The 20,941-nt window shown below is 35.8% G+C and overlaps 1 pseudogene; it reads left to right on the top strand.

Annotated features, from left to right (window-relative positions):
* The first annotated feature begins 5,513 nt into the window (after positions 1 to 5,513).
* LOC111148840 lies at positions 5,514 to 18,492 on the top strand (annotated as a pseudogene).
* Positions 18,493 to 20,941: the final 2,449 nt, after the last annotated feature.

A 20,941-nucleotide genomic window follows, 5' to 3' on the forward strand; every position in this document is an offset into this window, starting at 1 on the left:
TTATGATCTATCTCTCTCTGTCAAATAAATAAATAAAATAAAAAAATAAAAAGATGCAGTGAAAAAGCACTTGAATGAGAAAACATGTACTTGTATTAAAATAGAAAAAGAAAATAAGCTAGGAGTCATCTCACAAGATATATTTATGTTCTTTGCCTCAACCAGCAAAATGAAGAAAAAAGATGAGTAAAACTCAATGTGTAGCTTAGGCTAGACAGAATGTTATTGAAGACCTGGATATACTTAGTTTAAAAATAAGGACAATGGAGACAAAGAGAGAAACTCTAAGAATATTCCTAACATATGGTATTACATTAATGAATCCATTGGGTGCTCTCATTTTGTTCTGCAGTGACTTCTTTTCAGAATCACAGAAAGGAGTAAAATGAAGTCAAAATAAAGCACAGCATCCCTGTCTTGTTTGAAGTAAAATGCGTAGTTTAGTTCATCAAACTCCACTATTTTCAATATTAAGAGGTAATGTATTAGATTTAAGCTCTGTATAACAACTCACATAACCCTATATCAAATAAATGTGCTTACAACTATCTATTTATACTGTGGACAATAAAAACTTTATTTTAGCATCTATGATAGCCAAAACTGCTCAAACATTAGGGGGTACATTTTCAGCACGGCATGAGCTGATTTAGCCAAGTGATTCCCATTAACGTCAAAGAGAGCTACACCGTCCAATCTTAACACACACAGCATTGAAAACTTACCAAAGTATCAGAGCAAAAGTTCCCCAAAAGAAAAGAAATTTTAAATTTTCCAACACAAATCTAATTTTTTTCAGTATAACGTTCACTCACCATTCTTAAACTTGTAATATAAACTGGTTTCTTTCCCTTAACACTAGTTGCTTTATCTTCAAAGCAAAAATGAAATAGTTTAGTAGCAAATTTTAATACTCACAGCTCTCTCCCCCATTAACTTCATAGAGAAAGAGAAACCCTTTAAAATATTTTATTTTTTTATTTTATTTTTTATTTATGTTTTTACCCCTTAAAATATTTTAAAGATTTTCATTGAAATTGGGGAATGAATGAAATTGGAGAATGATATAGATATAATTGTCAAGGCTACCCTCACTTAATGGATGCAACTGAATTTTCAGCTGCATGACATTGAATATCTGAATTATAAAACTCAAAAAAAAAAAATTGGGGAATGAATGAAAAAGATTTCATTGAAAAGGTACGCCTGAGTGGCTCAGTCGGTTAAGCATCTGCCTTTGGCTCAGGTCATGATCCCAGAGTCCTGGGATAGAATCCTGCATTGGGCTCCCTGCTCAGCAGGGAGGCTCCTTCTCCCTCTGTGTGCCACTTCTTGTGCTCTCTCTCTGTGTCTCTCTTTGACAAATAAATAAATAAATAAATAAGTAAAATCTTTTTCTTAAAAAAAGGATTTCATTGAAAAATTTTGATGTTAAATGGCTTAATAAGTCCTTTGCTTACCAAAGTATGCTATTTTAACTATATAGCTGTTTACTCTGGATAACCTTTAGTGCAAGAAGAGTATTAAATGTTTTTGCATCTTCTTTCTTCAACTTTCTGTTTTACATATTTTCCAAAATTTGGCCTCATAAAAACTTAAATTACTCTTTAAATTTAGATCTTACTGTATAAAATATGAAAGTAGTTTGGCAAAAAATTACCATTCTGGGACAATACCAATACTCATAAAATTTTCAGACTAGATATAGCCTAATAGCAAACTTGGAATTCATATATATATAGATAGACAGGTCCACCTGTATCTATCTATCTATATATATACATGTATATATATATATTTTATAATAGTTTTATAATTGCTTAAATAGTAGTAAGTACTTTATTGAAAATATCTAATAAAACATAGCAAATGACCAGATACCTCCTTCTGTGTCTCAGACAACGTTTAAACAAAGTGAATGTATCACTAAATAATTAGCTCCTTACTAAAGAGACTGGCAAATACATCCTCTTGAACCCAAGGCATGGCAAATGGTCACTACTCAAAAAATGCTTATTGTAAGATCTCATTATATATGTAACATTTTTTAGATTAACAAAATATACTTCTTTCAATGATAAAAATTTCCCATGTACATGAAAATTAAGGAAAAAGAGGTACAAGTAAATTGTAACTACAAAAACTGACTTCATGCTTATAAAGACTCAAAATTAAATTTCTTGATTAAAAAACAATTTATAGAGGTCTATTTTCTATAATAATTAAACAAGAAACAAATGTTTTTTTTTTCTTAAACTAGCTTCAAATATTTAAGTGCTCATTTGAAACCTCAGTATATAAATCACAGATTTCCTAGAATTGCCACTGAGATGCAGACAAAGGAATCTGTCTTATTACTTCTGTGTGGATTCCAATAGGTTATAATGGGTATGATGTCCGAGAACTCCTTCTGTGTGATAATGTATACAATGTGGCAAAAAGACTTCAAATTCCTCTTAAAATAGCACATATTAACAGCATACAAACACCAGAAACATCTCACTCAAGACAGTGAGTAACCTATAAACCAAGATGACAGGTTTCATTTGGATTAAGAGTATTTATGTTGGAATGAACCACGCTTGGTTTCTTGTCCCAGCTGAGGCTCCTGCTTTCTCTTCACTTGTACAACCATAAGCAAACAATTTAACTCTCTAGGTTCCAGTTTCTCATTCCTCTATGGAAGTTATACTTTTTCTTAATTTCCTATAGGGAAGATACACTTTTCAATGTAATAGGTTCTAGCATTCCTAAAGGGACAAAATTCTCTGCAATATGGAAGTAATCAATATTTTTTTTCACTCACTGCCCCCCTTCTCTTCCTATATCACAGTAGTTCAAAATTAACTTTTTATATAAGTAACTTATTAAATACAGTTTTACTCCTCTAATTTATTTTACATACCTACTAACAAAAAAAAAAAAAAAACCTACCATAAATTTACCAAGAAAAATAACGAAATACACTAGCAAAAGAAAAGGAAAAAGTCCAGAATATAAAATGCATAAGAGCAGGATTTTTTTCCATTTTACCTTGTCCTCCGAACCTAAAACTAGTATTGGAACATGGTAATCAAATACCTATTTAAAAAATGAATAAATAAATAAATAGGAAAAGCCAGTTAAGTAAATGAGAATTCACATACTACCTTCAAAGTGATATTTTCTATTGAGTTACTAAAAAAGTTCTTTCTGCTCACATTTCAATAGTACTTCTGCCTTAGTATACAAGCATATGTTAATATCAAAACATTGTTCTACAACATAAATAAAAACAGTACAAAATCTGTTACAAATTTTGTATACACTATTTTTAAGGAATGCATTCAGTGAAATCATCTGTAAAGTCAGAGCTCCACACAATAAAAACTCTATTATAACTATGGTAATAAGTTTAATTTTTGAAACTTTCAGAACTTAACATTCTATTTCATGTATGATTTAATGGATTACATTACCCAGGTGCTTGGTTAAAATATAGCTTCTCCCTAACTATGCCAATGAAAGTACTAAATTCACAGTATTTGTCACATACAGGTATTGTGAGAGTTAAGACAGAAAATGCAAACATGTTTAATATGCAGCCATTGCTGTCAAAAATCTTAAATCTAAAAACATGCATATCAAAGTGTTTTACAAATATTTTCAAATTCAATATAAAGAAGACATGATCTGTGCTGCTTCCATACTTGCCTGTTGAATTGCCAGTTCCTAATAGGTGAATTATATGGCAGATTACTCTCATTTCCAACAATAAAAATTACAAACACAAATCTATGTCTGAAGTTGATTTTATAATCTAATCTGCATTTGATTCTGATTCTCTACTGAGACGATTTAATGTTTAATTATAGAGCTATATATTCTTAGAAATAATAAGCCTAACTCTTATGTCTTTTTCTAAAACTCTCCTCCTCTTTCAAAGCAGGGGAAAGTCGAGACACAATCAACTCCTCCTTCAAACACTCTTATTTTAATATACTCATTAACCTTTCTGGTAACGGTTTATCTATTCCCATTTCCAGGCATGAAGTATCTTTTATTTAGCAGGTACATGTGTATACATAGAATATGTTGCAATGTTTCCAAATTGCAAGGTAATATAAAATAAACAAAGTAAGTTACCCTGGGTTGCAGAAAACCTTAAAGGAAAGTTGTGTAACAAACTGATTGTTATTAGATCTATCTCCTTCCCCGTGACCAATTTACATTACTTTTAATTCTCTTAAACAACATCAGTTGAAACCTGTAATCAAAAAGTAAGGGACAAATGAGTAGAATTCTTAATATGTGCTAATCACTCTTCTAGGTGCTTTACAAGTATCAACTCAGTCTTCTCAAAACAACTAGATCAATTTATAGATGAGAACCTGGGGCAAAATGAAGTCACCTACCAGAGGAGCTCAGTTAATAGGGAAAAGGGCTGGGCTGGTTTCACTTAAAGGTCTCCTCACAATAATTACCATATGCTTCTTTGACCACAAAGATCAGTTAATGAGGTAGGCAGAAGAATCTACATCCCTTCCCCACTGCCCACCCAAGATGTCCAAGTCCTAAATCCCAGAGCTTGTGAATATCTCATGTTACATGGAAAAGAGAAATTAAGGTTCCAAATGGATTTAAGGATGCTAATCTGCAGATCTTTACATGAAGAGATTAGCAGGATTATCTCAGTTGACCTGTGTAATCACAAGAGACCCTATAAAAGGAAGATACTGGTAGAAGAGAGGGAACTAGGAAAGAAGAAGAAATTAGCTTTGAAGACAGAGGAATGAAACCCTGAGCCAAGGAATGCAAACAGACTAGAAACTGAAAAACACAGGAAAGAGATTTTCTCCTAGAACCTCCAAAAGGAGGTCAGTCAGTCCTGCCAACATCTTGGCTTTAGGCCAGTTAGAACCATTTCAAACTTCTGATCTCCAGACTTTAAGGTAATAAGTATGTTATTTTAAGCCACTAAATTTGTAGTAATTTGTTGCAGCAGTGTAATGGTTAATTTTGTTAGCTCAGTAGACTACAATGACCAATTGCTTGCCAAACACTATTCTAAAAGTTGCTGCAAAGGCGTTTTGGTTTTGGGGGGTTTTGTTTTGTTTTGTTTTGGATGTGATTAACATTTATAATCCGTTGACTTTATTTAAGTGGATTACCCTTCATAATATGACTGGGCCTCATCCAATAAATTGAAGGCCTATAGAACAAAAAGACCAAGGTTTCACAAGGAATAAAGAATTTTACCGTTAGGCTGCAACACAGAAATTCTACTGAGTAATGAGCCTTCAGACTCAAGACAGCAGCATCAACTCTTACTTGACTCTCCAGCTTGAGCGCATTCCTTAGTATCAACCTCCCTTTCTCTTTGTGTATGTGTATAACTTATTACTAGTAACTTATTACTAGTTCTATTTGTTACTACTATCCTTAGCTATATTAGTATACTGGAAAACGTGTCTTGGGCTGCCATAATAAAATACCACACACTGGGTGGCTTAAACAGAAATGTATTTCTCGCAATGCCAGAAGCTGGGAAATCAAAGATCGAGGTCCTGGCCAATTTAGTACCTGCCTTGCAAACAGCTGCCTTCTCACTGTATCGTCACATGGACAAGAGAGTCCTGGTGTCTAGTCTCACTTCTTATGAGAGCATTTGTCCTACTGGATGAGGGCCCAACACTTAGGACCTCATTAACCTTTATTTCTGCTTCACAGAACCTATCTCCAAATGCAATCACATTGAGATTAGGACTTCAACATAGAAGCTGAAGAGAGGGGACCAAATTCAGTGTATAGTAAAGGAGAAACAGTTAGCCAAAGCACATGCACATATTTTAGTTCTTTTATATTTAAAATTTAAGAAAGTTATACTGACACGAGCCCCTTACACTATGCAACTGCTTAGGATCTGCAGTTTATCACTTAATGATATCGCTTAACGATCTTTAATTTAATTATTTATATAGCATTCAATAGTTCACAAAGCACTTTCAAGCACATTACAAAAGCTTTTTAATAGTTACTCCCATTTTATGTATGACCAAATTTGAACTCGGTGGAATACACAAATTATCAATATAGGAGTCTCACTAATAGCGAACTGGGATTGGGTCTACATTCTTTGATGCTAAATGTTATAGACTGCATACTCAGGACTGCTCATCAACCACAACACGAGGTGAGAAGGGGAAGAATTTCTAAACCAACAAAATACAATAAAGTCGATTTTCAAGAATTAGTTAGACATTCCCATCCTTTTCTTAGCTCTGTAAGTATAAACATGTAAATATACCCAAGATTCTGAACAGAATAAAAGACAAAGGAAAAATTTAATATCTTGGAAATATAGGACAGAAAGTACTACTGATGTCTAGATTTTTGTCAAATTACTCCGTGATTTTTTTTTTTCCAAGTTGTTGTAGAAAGGACCAAAATTTTCTTTCCCAATAGTGAAAGATTGTGTTTTTCTTGACTGGTGTTTTTGAGTTTCCAAAAATACCACATATCAGTATAAAATTTTGTTTACATTTTTCACAAAAAAAATAACCTTGAAAGGAAGTATAAGTTAGTACTTCAGGGCTTGTTTTAAAACCAGGTAGCCTGGTTCTTAATTATACCACATACCAGATGTCATCTGGACAAGTTATTTAACATCTTCAAGTTTCCATTTTAACTAAAGTGATCATAATATGCAAGACTGTTATAAGAATCAAATTAGAGAATTATTTTATAGGACCTGCCAAATATCTGATAGTGAATAATTGCTAAATAAATATGAGATTTCACTAGCCTTGTGACTGTCGACATAATAATCCTATTTAAAATATTTTAAATTCTCTGGGTATTAAATTTGCCAAGGAAAAAACATAGAAAATTTAACTGAAGGAGTTTTCATATTTGCACAATCTTAGAGCTGTTGTAACTGGGCTAACGTGGTGCATACTACAATCATAGCATATTCAGTGGTGCAAAGCTATTATCCTGATGAGGGTCCCTGATGACACTTATCTGAAGACTATGCACAGTGTCTTTGTCATTCTGTGAGCTAGCATGACCGAGCTTCCCAGAACAGTGACAAGACCGCAGCAGACACTGTGTATGTTGTGAATTCTTCTGAAAAGGAGTGATGACTCAAATCATGAGAACTACAATGATGCGACACTACTTCATGAGTCACAAACTTTTCCAAGCATTACCTCATTTGATCCTCTAAACAATCTTGACCTCACAGCAAAGCAAATACTATGGCCCTTTGGCTGCCAGGTAACTGGAATTCTGAAATGGTAAGTTTGGTCCATTAGCAAAACCAGAGCCAAAATCTTCATCTTGAGTCTCTTTGTCTAGTGTTGCTTGTAATAATCTTCTTTCAAAGTTAAGCAGATTGACATTGAAAAAAATACATTTATTTTCAATAATATCCTATTTATTTTCTTTCTATAATGCACAAAAATAATAGCTCTCCCTTTGAGTTTTTACATCAGGGTGGAGAAGAGTAAAAAAGATTTTCAGAAGATATTTTGCTATTAAAACTGTTAGTGTGACAGGCTGGAAACCTAATACAGTCCCTGGATACTGTATCTATAAGAAGAAAAGCTGCAATCTTCACTTTGCTTTTCTTTCTCCAATCAAAAAATATAACTGGGAAACAAGCTACTTCGCTCTCCACTAATCTGCATTCACATTTCACAATTCATACTGACTGTGCCCTTCAAAAAAAGTATCAAACCCAGTGCATAAAGAAAAGCCTACTAATGTCTCCCTTATGCAAGAAGAAAAAAACAAGTTAATAGCTTTTGATGTAGAGAGATCCATTTCCAGCCCTCCTATAAACCCCTTAAGGATCCTGGCAGTACATAATGAATGTACTCTAACCACTCTTTGAATAATGACATGGCAAAAGCCTTTGCGAGGTTCTTATTAATCTCTGGGTCAAAAGTGCCTTCAATCTACCAGGGTACCTGCAAATGGTTCCACCACAAATCTGCTATATATTTTAAAAAGTTAAAATAATCGCTACTTCTTTAGCAGTACCAGCAGGTTAGATAGAAGTCGGCCTATCCTCTCCTGGATTTAGTTCTAAGAACTATACTAACGTGCTTCAAAACCTGCATTACCGTTCCAGCCTCACAGTTGATAACAAAGCTATCACACCACCAAAAAGTGACCACCGTTTTCAGAGCTGTAAGGGAACTGAGAACAGAGCTTTCATTTCTCTAAGTTTCAGGGTTTATTTTACACCTTTCCAGATAATAAAATACCCCCAAAAGTTAAGTCTGAGTGGAAGTTTAAAAGGTAAACCCTTAAGAAAAAACTTACAACAAATCAATTTACACTGTTAAATTTTTGTAGTATCGGGAATTTAACTACTAAATTGTCTTTAACAAAATTCATCTTGAGTAAGAGGCATTAGGAAAATGGCCTAAAATTGTTTATTTCCCTTTCCATAGTTCAAAAGGAGGGAAGGAAAGGGGGCAAGGGGGGCGGGCACCACATTATATATTAGACACTTGATATATTCACAAAAAATGTACTCAAATATTTAAAATCCCAAGGTAAACAGTCTTAAAAACATCAAAATGAATAGAACTGAATGGAATAATTCCAAATCATTTCCCAAATCAAACCAGTTTTTTTTATAGCTCACTACTACAATTCTAGAAACTTACCATTATCTTTCACCTAAAAACCTGAAAAAGCCTTGTAACTGATCCCCTACCTTTTACTATTACCTCCAACTCACCCCCAGTTCATTACCCATCTACTAACCAGAATGATCTTTTACAAGGTAAATGAGATCTATCATTCTTCCTTCTTGTAACTATCTAAACTGATTTACAAGCAGAAGAAAATCTAAATTTCTTACTGTGGCATCTTAGGATCCTACATAATTCAGCCCTAGCGTATCTTTCTAACTTTATGTTTTATCCCACTTGGCCTGCCATACTAAATGCCAACCAAACTGGCCTTTTCTGCCTTTGAAATAAGTCACATTTGTTTCAAGGCTCTTGCATTTGCTATTCCCCCAGCAGCTCAAGAGGCTTCCTCTTTGTTATCATTTGGGTCTCATCCCAAATCTTACTCCCTAAAGGAGCCTATGCCAGCAACCCAAGATCGCTCTACATTTCTTTACCTTGTACTATTTTAATTATATTTAGCATTATCTGAAATCGTTCTATTCAATAAGTTATTTATAATTTTTCTCATAGTCTATCCCCTTACCCACATAAAATTAAATTTCATGAGAGCAGGGATACATTTTCATTTTCTTTTTTAAGATTTTATTTATTTATTTGACAAAGAGACACAGCAAGAGAGGGAACACAAGCAGGGAGAGTGGGAGAGGGAGAAGTAGGCTTCCCAAGGAGCAGGGAGCCCGATGTGGAGCTCGATCCCAGGACCCTGGGATCATGACCTGAGCTGAAGGCAGACCTTAACGACTGAGCCACCCAGGCGCCTAAATTTTCATTTTTTGTTATATCTCAGTACCTCAGTTCTGGTGCATAATAGATACTCTCAATAAATATCTACAAAAGAAAGACTATAAAGCATGTGAATTCAGAAGTATATTTTTATACATGATACATAACTAGAAAATAGGGAGAAATTAGACAAACTTTTTCTAGAAGTTCATTTCACTTCTAACTTTCTAAGAAGTGATGTCATCTTGAGAACTCATTACTAAGACTGAGAGCAATTTGAAAATGGTTTTATTGCATTTTAGAAAACAATAGTCAAAGCCCCATAAAAGCCAATCAAGTCTGGCTCTCGCTGTATCTCTTGGTCCCTAGTCTTCTTTCATAATTTCCAGAAGTTGCTGCTAAGAGGAAGAGTCCTATTAAATTTATGTAGCCAAGACTTAAAAGCAAGCCCACCCTGGTTCCCTGTATCTGCAGTCCCTCCTTTGGGATTACTTGTACTTTTTTTTTTTTTTTTTTTTTTAAGGATTATACTGAATTACTTTCTTTGACTTATCTTTACTATTTTAATTCCAGTACAGTTAATAGGGTATTATATTAGTTTCAGGTTTGCAATATAATGATTCAACAATTACACACATTACTTGGTATGTATCATGATTGAACTACACTTTTACCACTGCCTTTGGACAATGCTTAGTCTCCTTAATACCATGGAAAAAGGTTTATACAGAGCCCTGGCCTAATATCCTGAGGCTCCCCACAGGGGAATTTGTGGCTAGTTTAGGTTGTACGTCAGACCTTTCACTCAATTCCTGTGGGTGGTTTGGGATGACCTATAAAGCAGTTATGAATTCTGTGTCTTGGAATTGATGTAAAGAATCAAAGACTGTCCACAGTCAACCGTGGATCAGATATCAAATCAGAAGTAAGGGTGTGGGACAAGGCACCAGTGAGTTATCTTAGGTAAGAACTGAGCAATTCCTCCTCTGGAAAAGGCAGGTTTGATTCTTACCAGCCTCAGAAAGTGTTATCTCTGCTTTGAACACTTTTCCCTGTCCATAGCAGTCTCCAGGCCTCTCTCACAAATTTCACTATCCCTTACTCTTCAAATCTCAGCTTCAAGATCCCTTCCTTGATACCCCAGGTTGTATCAAGCTCCCATGTACGTGTTCGCACTTAAAAACATCAATTACAAGTTCTTATTGCAGTAGTTATCTCATTAGTATCCAATGACTGAATTAATGAGTGATGAAAATAACTAGATAATGCATTCCATTTCCAACAAAGTGTGAAAAACGGCGAGGCTAAGCAGAATTTAACCATCATACTATTGACATTTGAGAATGGGTATTTCTTGGCCATGGGAGGCTGTCCTGTGCATTACAGAATGTGTAGAATCATCCCTGAGCTCTTCTCACTGGGTTCCAATAGTACACATTGACCGTCCCCCACCTCAATGGTAACAACAAGAAATGTTTCCAGACATTGTCAAATGTCTCCTGGAAAGCAAAATAACCCCCAGTTGAGAACCACTGGGCTTGAATAAACTGACTGGAATCTGAATCAAAATTAATAGTTTCCAAGGAGCTAACAGTACGGGAAAGTGCTCACCTCCAGCAAGTGGGAAAGGTAAAGTGCCCAAGAGATTACTATATGGCAAAAGGTGGGCACACTCAGAAATGTACGAGGTAGGTTCCTGCTCAATAAAGAAAAAGACAAGTTTGTCTGTTACAGTAAGGTGAAATAACAGATGTATTTAAATTATGTTTAACTAATCCACTCTATTTTTAGAGAAGTTTCAGAGCCACAAAAAAATTTAAGCAGAAAGTATAGAGTTCCCTTATAAACTACTTTACTCTATCTCCCTGAACTTACAGTTTTCCCTATTAGCACATCTTATATTAGTGTGATGTATTTGTTACAGTCAACAAATATTAACTAAAGGCCATAGTTCACATGAGGGTTCACTCTGTGTATTGTGTATTCGATGAGTTTTAACAAATTTATGGAGAGATACATCAATATTATAGTGTACTACAAGATAGTTTCACCGCCCTAAAATCTGTCTGTGTTCCTACTGTCCATCCTTCTCCCATTCTCATGAGTCCCTGGCAACCACTGATCTTTTTACTATATCTCAAGTTTTCCCTTTCCAAAATTATTGCAGAGTTGGACTCTTTCTATCTCCAAGTACTATAGCAAGAGGAGGTGCTGCCATTTCCACCCACCTGCAAGGGATAGTCTTGTGCAACAGCTCCAGCTTCCTGATCAAGAGGAACAAGCAGATATACAGCACCGAACCCAAGAAACTGAAGGTTCACAGCTCCTCCCCTACAATAAGCTGATTCACTGCACAACTATGGGCGTGGCACCAGTAACCAGAAAGCAAAAGCGTAGTGGTAGTCATGAAGCAGACAACAGACCAGCGGAAACCTGTCACCCACCAGTGGACTACCATCAATAAGAATGTCTGGGCTACACTTCACAGAATCAGGCACATGATCCACAAGAACAAGTACCACCCAGATCTGCGTATGGCTGCCCTTCACAGGACCAACACCATCCTGAGCAGTCAGAAGCCTATGATTGTGAAGAGGAAACTACTGACGCACCAAGAGCTCCTGAACACTTGCCCCCTACCTCCAAGACAAAAAAAGACAAAAAAGACAAAAAAAACACCCCCCCAAAATTACATATTTGAAATTATAGCATGTGGAATCAGACTAGCTTTTTCACCAAGAAATATGCATGTAAGATTCTTCCATGTCTTTTAATGTGCTGATAGCTCCTTTCTTTTTATCTGAAATAATATACCATTGTCTGGATATAACAATTTATTCATCCGTGAACCTATCTTCCAAGTTTTGGCAATTATGATTGAAGCTTCTATAAACTTTCATGTGCAGATTTTTGTGTAGACGTATGTTTTCAACATTTGGACAAATACCAAAGAGCATGACTTCTAAATCATATGTAAGAGTATTATTTTTTTAAAGATTTTATTTATTTATTTGACAGAGAGAGAGATCACAAATAGGCAGAGAGGCAGACACAGAGAGAGGGGGAAGCAGGCTCCCTGCTGAGCAGAGAGCCCGATGCAGGGCTCAATCCCAGGACCTTGAGATCATGACCTGATACAAAGGTAGAGGCCCAACCCACTGAGCCACCCAGGTGCCCCCATATGTAAGAGTATTATTAAAAACAAAATAAAAGAAACAAAAACAAAAACAAAAACCTGCCATACTAGAGCACCTGGCTGGCTTAGTTGGAAAAGCATACAATTCTTAATCTTGGTGTCATGAGTTTGAGCCCCAGGTTGGGTGCAGAGATTATTAAAAATAAATAAATAAAACTTCTAGAAAAATAAACACCTTAAAAACAGAAACAAAAACTGCCACACTGTCTTCCAAAGTGGTTGTATCATTATGCATTCTCATCACCAATGAATGAGAGTTCCTGTGGTTCCGTATCCTCACCAACACTGGATGGTGTCGGTGTTTTGGATTTTAGCCATTCTAATAAGTGTGTAGCGGAAACTCATTTTTGTCTTAATTTACCATTTTCTAATGACCAATGGTGCTGTGCATATTTCCATATGCTTCTTTGCCATCTCCATCGTCTTTCTTAGTAAGTTACTTGCTCGCCAAAACTTTATCCTATATTGTCTTCTAGGAGTTTTATAGTTTTGAGCTACATTAGGTCTTTCATTTATTTATTAATTTTTGTGAAAAAATTAAGGTGTGTTCCTAGCTTCATATGTTTTACATGTGGATATCCAGGTATTGCAATACCATCTGTTGAAAAGACTCTTTTCTTCACTGAGTTGCCTTTGCTCCTTAGTGTATACTCTGAGTTGATCATATTTGTGAGGGTCTACTTCTGAACTCTTTTTCTGTTCCATTTTCTTTTAACAAAAAAAAATTTCTATCCTTTTACCAGTACCATACTGCCTTAATTACTATTGCTTTATAGTGAATCTTGAAGTCTAATGGTGTCATTCTTTCAACTTTACCCTCCTCTAAATTTTTAATAATGGCTTATGAACACTAAGACACCTGAAGTATCTAGGTGTGTATAACATGATTTGAAAGTTACCTGAAGGAAAAAACATAGGTTTTGTTAAATGAGTTAAATGATAGGAGCACTAACTATGGGTAGAGACAATAGAGCTCATACCCCACATTATAAAATGTGGGCAGACCTGGCCCTCAAACGAAGCTCTGTCGTCTAGCTCTTTTCATACTACCACAACATTAAAAGCCATATATTCTGGAAGGAATAATAATAAAATGGAAGTAACCTCGGTCTACAAATCATGATTTAGAAAATAACCCAAGAAAATCACCTGACATGCACTGAATATAAGCAGGAAACAAATCTTTACTGTGTTAAAACTTTTATTTGTAACTGCAATACAGCCTATATTATCCTGAATTTCACCTTAGGAATAGTAGGTTGTTTTCTGGGTTTTGTTTTGTTTTGTCGGCATCATTCAACAGTCAGGATAAGAAGGTCAGAAAGCAGAAGACATACCTAAAGCTGAAATTTGGCACAAAGGAGAATGTCCTTGCTTAAGATCTCGATATCCTTTCTGCCTCCTCTATCAGAATAATGTAAGACATCTAAGCTATTAACTATTCATCTGAAGTCACAACCTAGACCAGAATATACCCATTCCACTCTTTCTAACTCCTGTAGAACATGCATAATTTATTTACAGGCATTAAATTTGTAGGGTCCACAAGCACTCAGCATGAGGTGATTCAATTATCTTCCCCTGAAGTGGGACAAGTAAAAAGCAGCAGATGAAAGAAAAGGGAACAAAGGAAATCTAAAAAAAAAATAAGCTGATCTTAGAGGGCATGGAAAAAGCGTTTCTTAGAAAGTAGTAATTGTAATGAGGATGCTCACTATTTTCACATGCTATCTTTATTCCAAAAAAGCTCAAAGGATTTTGGATTTGATCTTGCAATTTCAATACATGGGTGACTGCTTGAGAAAACTAATAATTTTCACAAGATACTCTCTTTGAAGGCACCAAAGTGGAGGATATAATTATATGTCCTGATGGATTGATCTCTTGACTACACCCTGGAATAACCCATGCCCTTGGCTAAGAATGGAAAATCGGTATTCGTCACAGAGGGAGAACAGTTTCTTCATTTGAGCAGCCATTGTATAAAGTCAGGAGAGACAGCAAAACCATTTGAACATATATCCGAACCCAGTACTCTAAGTATGGTTTACTAAGAGCCTAAGCTCTCTATTCTTCCAGAGACCTGGATATTTAATAAATAATCTCTGAAGGGTTAATCAGAATCAGAGTTGGTCCGATTTATGTATGTATATTTATTAGGTTTTATCTAGAAGAAAGAAAGTCCCTACTTTTCTAAGAGCTCTCATAATCTGCAAATGATCTTAGAAACTGGGCAGTGAGACTACCCAGAATGTTTTCGAGACCTTAACCTTCCCATGACTTTTTGAAATTCGACAAGAAGAAGACCCTTTGACAGTATATGGCGTTCATATCTAATGTTTAAAGGTTAAACAGCATATATACATTCAGCAGACAATTTGTGCCAATGCCAAAAAATAATAACTCAGATCCTAAAACGAGTTCTTGATATATGTAAAGTTGCTCGCAAAGGAGAAAAACAGATAAATTAGCATAATTCCTTCTTTCCTCAATATCCTTGGCAGCAAAGAACAAAACCCCCCACTGGTAAAAAGCTGCTCCATCTGCCATCATATTGCAAGAACAGCTTGCTTTCTTGGAAAGATGATTTATGGGACAACCAAATCATATCTTTCATTTGGGGGGTTGAAGACTGTGTTCTGTGGAGAACATCCATCTATTGTAGGCCCATTGGCAAATATACTGAAAAAGCTATACTCTGAACTAATGAAATTACCAGCAATCGACCTTCCCCTTCCTTCGAACCTCTTTAAAGCATGAGGTTGTTATTCTTATCTAAAGACACTGATATGTATACATGATGTATTGAGAAAGTTGTACACATAAGGACAAGATTTTTTTAGTATGATAAATGATCACTGCTACAGAGCAATATGGAAGTATTATGGTGGAAGGATCTTGCTAATTTTCACATATAGACAATGAGTACATAAGATGCTAGCAACTGTCCCCAGTAGTGATTCTTCTGTATTTTAAATTGTAGATGGGAAAAAAAAAAAAAAAAAAGGAGGGAGAGTTAAATGATTTGACTCATGTGCCCAGTATAAAACTGTGGCAGAGCCAAATTGGGGTATGAGATGTGACCTGAGATACTGAACCACATGGTAGACCAAACTGTCTCTTAATTCACTGAATTCAAGTAGGACTCCAGAAAAGTAACTGACAGATATGAGTTCCTTTCTGCCTCCACATTTTCTCCCCTCCGGAAAATCAATTAGAAATGAGCAACATTTGAAGCTTTACATTTTCATGACTCAAAATAAATTCTGATCTCATAAATTTACTTTGGAGCCACATAATTTGAAGTATTCTTTTGTGGAAATGCAGCAAAAGTATGAGCATTTTACCTTTTTATAAAGAAAAGAAACATAAAATATAAAGTCAAAATAATATTCTCTTCCATTACATTATCTTTTTAAATAAGATAGTAAACTGTAATACTCTTATCATCCACTCAGTAATGTTCATTGTGCAAATTCCCCCTTCCCTGGCTTCACGACCTTCAGAATTATAATTTAATGATGAAAGGAAGGTTTCAGAGACCCTTTTAAGACAAGGCAAATCTTCAGAACTATTATTCCATTTGGTTTTACATATGCATTTTAATTTTTCTACTTTATGACTCCATTAATCTCTCATTTTCAACAGCCTCCATTTTTAATTAAAGTACACGTTTTTCAGACCCTATTTTTATTGCCAACTGATGCCTTCTCTAATGGTTTTTATTTTATTGTGAATCTCAAATGCAGTTATGGTGCCAGGCTGAATTAACACACTAGCAGCAGTCTTAAGCGAATGAACAGGTTAAGCATATTAAGTATCCACTATATAAGTGTTAAAACCCCTAAAATATAGGGGGGAACGCCTGGGTGGCTCAGTGGGTTAAAGCCTCTGCCTTCAGCTTGGGTCATGATCCCAGGGTCCTGGGATCGAGCCCTGCATTGGGCTCTCTGCTCAGCGGGGAGCCTGCTTCTCTTCCTCTCTCTCTGCCTGCCTCTGTGCCTACTTGTGATCTCTGTCTGTCAGATAAATGAATAAAATCTTTAAAAAAAAAAAAAACCTAAAATATAAATACACAAACACCTTAAGGTCACTCAAACTGAAACCTCAAGATACATGAAAGCCATGAGCAGCAATGAACATAGACGGGCCCTTTCTCTCTCCTTCCACTCATAACACCTTCCCAGGAAGTGCTCTTGTTCCGCCACAACCCTTCACATTTAGAACAGTGTCAGAGAGGAGATCCCGTTCATTCTACCTCAAAGGACTGGACAAACTGGTACAAGGCTAGTTTTCAGTGAATCATCATCAGTCAAAGCAGCATGCATATGCCAGGGTCCTCTCCCTTTTTCTGGATCCTTTCCTTTTTTCACAGACTGCATGCTCGTAGCATCTTTTTCTTCCTAGTACAAATTCATTAGAACAAGTCTTAAGCTTGCTTTCTTCATGCGAGATCTAAATTCTCCAACTTCTCTCTCCACAAAGAGGTAGGTGAGAGTATTTGAGGAGGATGGATTGGAAACCTTGCTTTCTCGTTGAAGCTCCGTTCTTCAAATTAGCTTTGATAATTCTAAAAATAAGAGTTTGATCTTAATTTCCAGTTGATTCAGGAATGAAACAGAAGGGTGTGATTAATTTGTACTAAACACCCAACCCATGGGATAAAAAATTACATGGTTAATCATCCGGTGTCTGGACTATAGAACTCACTTTTCAGTAAAATATGCTATATACCTTAATTGTACTCTAAATTTTTAAAAATATGATGTTTATACACAAAACATATCCTTTCATTTATATTGTTTCCATACTTTGGGAAACACCTATATTGTATGCATTCTTTCATATTTCATAACATTAACTGATATCTATAATTCATGGACTTACTTGTCACACAGAATGAGTAACTCATCAAGAATAGTTTTCAGTCAAAATAAAAATCAGTAACATTTAAACATTAAAATAAAACAAGTGAAATAGTTTTATAACAAGCACAGTCTTTTTTTTTTTTTTCAAATTTTACTTATTTATTTATGAAGAAGAGCACACAGGAGCATGAGTGGAGGGAAGAGCAAAGGGAAACTCGGGGCGGGGGTGATCTCAAACTCCATACCAAGCATGGAGCTGGGTGCAGGGCTGATCCCACGCCCCAAAGATCATGACCTGAGCTGAAACCAAGATTGGATGCTCAACCAACTGAGTCACCACGGTACCCTAAAAAGAATAGCCTTTAAAGTTGAAGACCCCTGTTTAAATTCCAGTTCCAAGATTCACTTGATAGATGAATTTGTGCAAGTTTCTTAATATCTCTAATCCCTAGTTTCCTGATCTGTGAAATATGAATGACAATATTACCTCATAAATTTGAAGGTAGGTTGGAAAAAATATCTCAGAATGGTGTCAGGAAATTAATAAATGATCGAGACAGTTTAGACACTGTCATCATCCTGTGGTAATCTTATCATAAATAACCAGTTTTCATTCTTATATTCATCTCCAAAAAGGACAGTCCCAGGCTTATAGAAAAATAATCTTTAACTCCATGATTCTGGTTTTTCAATCTCACCGTGCCTACTAATTATTTGACCTTGGGAAACCTGCCTTCTAATTTTGAACCTCAGTCTCTGCATCCAGAAAATGGTGTTTCAGAAATGGTAGAATTTTTGCACACACGGATTCAATACTGGGTATGTAGTGGTTAGCACAGAATAAGTGTTAAACAAATATGATTTACTTTCCCTCCCTCACTTGACCAAAAGAATGAGCTCATTTTTTCTTCCTTATAGAAAGATATCACCAAAGGTTGCTGTAGCCTTTGGGCTTCATCTGCTGAAAAGCAAGAATTCCTATGCCCTTCCAAATAAAGCTTTAGAAATTGGTTAGACAAGGGAAGTATGGGGAACTGACTGGAAAGGGGCACTTAGGGAACTTTCTGGAGTGATGAAAATGTTCTAAATCTTGTTTTAGGGGGTGGCTACCCAGTCGTATATAACTCTCAAAAATGACTGAGGGGCACCTGGGTGGCTCAGTGGGTTAAGCCTCTGCCTTCAGCTCAGGTCATGATCTCGTCCTGGGATCGAGCCCCACATCAGGCTCTCTGCTCAGCGAGGAGCCTGCTTCCCCCCCCCGCCCTTTGCCTCTCTGCCTATTTGTGATCTCTCTCTGTCAAATAAATAAATAAAATCTTTAAAAAAAAAATGACTGAGGAGAACTCTTATGAGGTGTACATATTAGTTTACATCAATTGAGTCTCAATGTTTTTAAGCCCAGGCTAATCTGAGAGTTAGAAAAACAAAAGCCTTTAAAGAAAGATACTATCTTCTTTTTATGAATCATTATTATTAAATAATTATAGAAAAAAAGAAGTTGGAGGGGCGCCTGGGCCGCTCAGTAGGTTAAGCATCTTCCTTCAGCTCAGGTCATGATCTCAAGGTCCTGGGATCCAGCCCCACACTGGGCTTCTGCTCAGTGGGGAGCCTGCTTCCCTCTCACCCTCTGCCACTTCCACTACTTGTGTGCTCGCTCTTTCTCTCTCTCTCTCTCTCTCTCTCTGTTAAATAAATAAATAAAATCTTGTTAAAAAAAAAAAAAGAAAGTTTGAAATAGTAGGGTAACATTTAAAAACTAGTAAAGATCACATGGAAACCTACATGCCCTACTTCTCTTTAAAAATCAGAAGATCTGGTAAGAATAAATCCTCATTTCCTCAAGTAACAGTTGGTAAAAATGAATAAAACCTAACACTTTAGAAAGAGCTTGCCACAGACCCTACCAACTCTAGGGTTTCCTACAGCAACTGCCCATACTTATAAAAACAGAAGCCTCACTGATATTGTAATCCATTTTACAATACCATATATAACATAGTTTTTGGTACTTCAAACTGAAACTCTCCTCAGAAGAGGTACAAGTTGCTTATGTAACTTTTAGACCAATACAATAATGTAGAAATTCTAATATGTCCTACTAATATGTCTAATTCTAATATGTCCTACTGCCCAAAGCCCAGATGTAGACTAAAACTCACTTTTCAAAGGAAGATACTCACAATTGTAGTATTATAACAAAAGCATATCTTGCTTATTACAGACTTAAGGTCATTGAAAAAATCATGTACAAAATCTTTTGTTTCAAAGAATTAAGTGCTTTAAATTATTCCTGAAAATGGATTATTCAAGGTACATGGCTTAAAATTGGTAAGAAACACTGTTTTGTTTTGTTTTGTTTTTTATTTTGAACAATACAGTCTTGTCTTCATAATTTAATAATCCGATCTTATTTCATAATTTAATGAGTTATAAATACGACCCAGAACTCTTTCTTTGCCTAAACTTGAGCAACAGTATCCAGAGACTAGGGATTCTAAAACAGGAAACACCAGTGTGTTGCACTGTCAAAAGCGATTCACTCCTAGAACTGGTAGATCACTTGAGGTGATGCTTATCTTAAGAGGAGAAAAACCTCGCTGTCAAAGGTCCATAAAATGCTCTGGGATCTCAGTAAGCACTCACTATATTAGTAATACTCATTTACGAGATTTAAATCAATGAGAAGACACCCAGGAGAAATTACACCAAGGACCTTTGGAGCTACCACAAACAGACACAACCAGAACCACAGAAACATGTTATCATTATTATAAGAACACCACACATATACATACACACAACACACACAATTAACTTTTAAAATAAAAACCTGAAAATTATAATAAGCAAAATAATAAAGGAATAGTAAGCATACAGATGCTAAAAAATATTCATATTCTATAAAATAGAATGAGAATGCACAAAGTAAAAAACCTCAGACAATAAGCTTAAAAAAGACTATTAAAAGACTTATAAAAAAGACTTAAAAAAGGGCCTCCTCACTGCTTATTGCCATTCAAGGGTTGGTTTTTCAATGGCACAACCCAAAGGCAGAGCGCGGGATTCAGTCCCTTTATTCGATAATACAAACACGTTGGAAGCCTCATGACCTGAGGTGAACAGAGAGAATTCCGTCTCAGTAGTACAGGGGGTATTCTCATGAGAGCTGCACAACTATTGGATTAAAATCAAATGCATTTCCCTACAAAATGAGAAATAAGGATTGAATCAATTACCTGAAGGCAAACCCAATCCCACAATGAAGTCTTTCCACTCTGAATGCAGCAGAAGAACAAAGCAGGCGGGCCACGGCCCAGATATTCGACAGTTATCAGCAGTGGCTACACAAATAACATTGTAGCCCTCATTTACTTGGAGAGACCGTCACATCTGTGCACAGCAGCCACAGCTGCTTCCCAAGGCAGAGAAGGAACCTGTTCACACCCGTGAAGAAACAACCTATC

The sequence above is a fragment of the Enhydra lutris genome, unplaced genomic scaffold, assembly GCF_002288905.1.
Source record: "Enhydra lutris kenyoni isolate GAN:26980312 unplaced genomic scaffold, ASM228890v2 scaffoldscaffold21, whole genome shotgun sequence".
NCBI lineage: Eukaryota > Metazoa > Chordata > Mammalia > Carnivora > Mustelidae > Enhydra > Enhydra lutris.